This window comes from Penaeus japonicus, unplaced genomic scaffold (genome assembly GCF_977035675.1).
Source record: "Penaeus japonicus unplaced genomic scaffold, GWHDUDI00000001_assembly GWHDUDI00000031, whole genome shotgun sequence".
Classification (NCBI taxonomy): Eukaryota; Metazoa; Arthropoda; class Malacostraca; order Decapoda; family Penaeidae; genus Penaeus; species Penaeus japonicus.
In genome coordinates this window covers 28501244-28506243 of record NW_028234433.1, presented here as the reverse complement: position 1 = coordinate 28506243, position 5000 = coordinate 28501244, and positions in this window count along the sequence as shown.

The following is a 5000-nucleotide window of genomic DNA, read 5'->3' as shown; positions in this document are numbered from 1 at the left end:
TCTATTTGCATTTAAGTTTCTAGTCTCGATGAAAAATGGAATTAAATTGCAAAGACAAATGCAATCGAAAAAAAAAGCCATTTGTATTCCTGTGATCTGTACAGCCAGGGAGAGTATCCTTGTCTCAGGACCGCTTTTATATCTAAATCGTGAAAAATAATGCTGGTGTTAACTTTTGCTAAAGTTGTATTAACTTCTAGTATAACTTTTGCCAAAGTCTCTCTAGGAACAAAATATTAGCGCAGGGAATACACATGTGGCTGCGGCTGCTACTCATCTTCCTCTCTGACCCTGGGTGAATATTATGAGTTATATTAACTTATGGGGAGGGATGTGTGTATGTACAACTATGTATATACATATATATGTATAAGCCTAAATATATATATATATATATATATATATATATATATATATATATGTATGTATATAATATATATATATATATATATATATATATATATATATATACATATTTTATATATTATATATATATATATATATATATATATACATATATATATATATATATATGTGTGTGTGTGTGTGGGGGGGTATCTGTATATATATATATATATATATATATATATATATATATATATATATATATATATATATTTATATAGATATAGATATATATGTACATATATATATATATATATATATATATATATATATATATATATATATATATATATATATATATATATTGTCGGTGGATTACGGTCTCTTTTCCATTATTTTTAGAAAGTAAATATGGTGATTTGGATTTACTAAACCTGACATCACCTTCTCTTAAGGTAGTTTACTTGTTTATTTGTTTCAAGAATGCCTGGAGGGTATGTCCCAAGCTGACTTGGAAAGTTGAGCCCGAACGATGGGTCTCACTCAGGAATACCCTACCACTCTGTAAGTACTGTTCCTCATGTCTTTTTGAGAAAATGGAACATTGAAAAAAAAATGAAAAGTATATCAGTTTCCGTATTCTCGTCCCAGCTTTTTTTTTTAATTTATGGAATAATTCGGCATAGGGCATAGTGTTGCGACCCCTGTAATCCAGCTTGTGGACATAAGCAGTGTTGACTCATCTGTAATCCAGCTTACTGAAGTATGCTGTCAGGCCCTTGTGATCCAGCGTATGGGCGTGTGTAAGTGTCGGGTCCCTGCAATCCAGCATATGGGCGTGTAGTGTGTCGGCCTTTTAAAAAACACAGCGTGTGAGCGTGTGGAGTGTTGGCCCCTATGTGATCGTACCGTGCTGAAAGCGCATCATTTTCAATATTGAAACGTATATTTTGGGGGGAAATGAAAATACTTTTTCTGGATAAACATTTCTTTTCGCCTCCATAGCCATGAGGATCAACAATAGATAAACATTAGATATTAACATTGAAAAAGTAAAATAATTCTAGATGAAAAATATAACTAAAATAATAGAAATCCCTTATTATTGAAATACTTTAATTAAATATACAATCAAACCAATGTATGTATATATATATACATGTATATATATATATATATATATATATATATATATATATATATATATATATATATACATATATATATATGGATGAACGGACAGATGAATGCATTTGTGTGTGCCTTTATGTTCGAGTGAAATAATGAAAGCAAAGCACGAAAAAATGAATGACAGTTTATCTGTATTAATCACATTTAAAGGAGAAAACGCGAGAGAGAAGTGAATCTCATGCATTTCGGAAAAAAAATGTGATATAAGGAACTGTTACCCTTCCTCTCCCCTCATCCAACACCCCTTACCCTCCCCCCCTCTCCACCCCCCACCCGTGTTACTTTCCACCTTTCCACATGTTACCCTGACCATGTCCCCTCACCTCTTCCCCTCCCCTTTCCCCCGTCCCCTCCCCTACTATCCTCCACCCACCCCTCCCCCTCCACCTTTCCCCTCCACCCTCCACTCTTACTCATCCCTCCCCTCCACCCTCCCCCCTCTCCTCCTCTCCACCTACCCAACCCTCTCTTCCGCTACTCCCCCCCCCCCCCTCAACCCATACAACCAACCTTCCCCTCCCACCACCCTCCCCTCCCTCCTTCTTCCGTCCCTTCCCACTCTCCCCTCCCTCCTCTCCAGCTTCCCCACCACCTTTCCCCCCTTCCTCCACCCCTCCTCCCAACCCCCCCTCCTCCACCCACCCACCCAACCCTCCCCTCCACCCCTCCACCCACCCACCTAACCCTCCCCCCCCCCCCACGCCAACCTCTCTCTCCCTGTTACCCTTCCCTTTTTTTTTTTTTTTTCTTTCTTTTTTTTTTTTTTTTTCTTTTTTTTGCCCCTAAGCTCTCTGGCAGGGTCCGAGGCGGAGGAACCTTGGCTGAAGTATTCATACCACTCACTGGGGGTTCCTCTCAGGGATGTATAATGACGAGGAGAGGATGAGGCGAAAAGCGAGATTAGGGTAATAATAATGATAATGTAAATAATGATAATCATGATGCAATATGATGATGCTAATGTAAATGATGATGATTATCATAATGTATTATGATAATGATAGGTGCAAATTATAATGATAATATTGTTAATGATAATGATAACTATATTGCAGATAATAAGGATAATCATATTGCAATGCGATAATGATTATGCAAATGATAATTTGATAATAATGGTAATGATGATGTAGTATGATAATGATTATCTTAATGCAAAAGATAAAGAGATTAACGAGATAATGATAATGCAAATGATGAGATAATGACGTAGCAGTGAAAGGAAATGACCAAATATAATAGCGGGGAAAATATAGCGAAGTATGAAATTAAACAGCGGAACACACCAACGAAATTGTAAAAAAAAAAGAAATAGCGAAATATTCGAATAACGATAAGAATAACGACAGTCAAAATTAAATAAAGAAAATCGATAGTCAAAATTAAATAACGAAACAGGAAAGAAAGGGACGAATAAAGAAAAAAGAAGTCGAAATTAAAAAAAGACAAAAAAACATGCAATGGCGAAATAAAACAAAGAAGCAAAGAAACAAGAAAATATCGGAAAAATAACCGAAATAACGAAATGCATTGACAAAAAATATGATGTTATATAATGATAAAATAAAATTGAAAAAAAAACGAAAGAACAAATAAAATACAGAACACAAGAAACAAGAAATAAAGACAGACAAACAAATACATAGCATAGGTATATATTGATATCCTTATTTACTTCCGAATATACTTCCAGTAATAAATGACGGGGGGTCATAAAATGGAACATAACTCTACGGTAGAAGAAAGATACTTTCAAAATCACCAAAAGGAAAGACTATGGGGCCAAGCCTCTATGGGGCCATAGCTCTCAATCATGGCGCATGATATATATTCAGATATATCACCTCCTATATGGTGCGTCCTCTGATGGGCTGCAATAAAAGGGCAAACTCTATGTACCCGCATTCTGTGCAGGGGTTTCCGACTCTCTCGTTTTTTTCCATTTGCTTTGTTTTTCATTTTGTTTTTGCTTTGTTTTTGTTTTTTTGTTTTTGGTTTGATGTGTATTTTGTTACGTTTCTTTATTTCGTTTTTTCTCTGTTTTTGTCGATTTAGCTTTCTTGTGTTTTCTAGGTTTTTTTCTTTTTTTCCATTTGCTTTGTTTTTCCTTTTGTTTTTGCTTTGTTTTTGTTTTGTTTTTGTTTTGTTTTTGTTTTGATGTGTATTTTGTTCCGTTTCTTTATTTTGTTCTTTCTCTGTTTTTTTGTCGATTTAGCTTTCTTGTGTTTTCTAGTTTTTTTTTCTTTTTTTTCCATTTGCTTTGTTTTTTCTTTTGTTTTTGCTTTGTTTTTGTTTTGTTTATGTTTTGTTTTTGTTTTGATGTGTATTTTGTTCCGTTTCTTTATTTCGTTCTTTCTCTATTTTTTTTTTTTTTTTGTCGATTCTAGGTCTGTTTGTTTGTACACCTTTTGTTTGTTTTTTGTTTATGCGTGTTAATAGGCTTCTTTTCTATGTTTTTCTTTGTTTCCTTAATTTTTATTACTTTTCTTCCTACATTCTACCTTCCTTCCTTTCTTCTTCTCTTTCTCTCTTCCTTTCTTACTCCTCCTCTTTCTTTCTTTCTTTTTTCCTCTCTTTCTTTCTTTCTCCTTCTTTCTCCCTTTCTTCTTTCCATCTTTCCTTCTTTTTTTCTTTCATTCTTCCTTCCACCTCCTTCCCTCTCTCCCTCTATCTCCCTATTAATGGAAAACCAACGCCACACATAATAGTCTTACTTAGGGCTATGCCTATGCGTTTGATGTCCATTTACATAAATTATATTACTGAATCAAACATGAAGTCAGCTTCAGTCAGCGACGTGTATGCAGTAAAAAGAAATGTCTTTTATTATCTTTATGGGCCTCGTAGGATATATTACATCCTTTAAAGTTAATGGTATTTAAAGTTAAAGTTTAAACGTATTTTATTGTTAGGAAAGAATGGTCCTGTAAGCTTATAAAATGTGTCGTTTTCTTTTCTTTCTTTTTTGTGTGTGTTTACCGTTGTTTTACCGTTGAGACTCGGAGGTAAATCATTTTGTGTTGGAGGATGTTTGTCTTACTTCAAAAATGTTTTTTTTATGTGTATGTATGTATTTGTGTGTGTGTGTGTGTGTGTGTGTTTTGTGTCTGTGTCTGTGTGTGTGTGTTTGTGTGTTTGTGTGTTTGTGTGTGTGTGTGTGTGTGTGTGTGTGTGAGTGTATGTGTGTGTGAAGTAATGAAGAAAAAAAGTATGTGTTTTATTTTCATATTTTCAACAATTCAACTTTTTTATCGTTAGTCAAACTTTTTTCGTTGTTTATCATTTTTCATTAATCTATTTACCTATCTAATTATCTATATTTCTGCTCATTTATCTATTTTTCCTTTCTTTATTATGTATTTTCATTAATCTCTTTATCTATCTATCTATCTATCTATCTATCTATCTATCTATATCTATCTATATATATATATATATATATATATATATATATATTTCTGCTC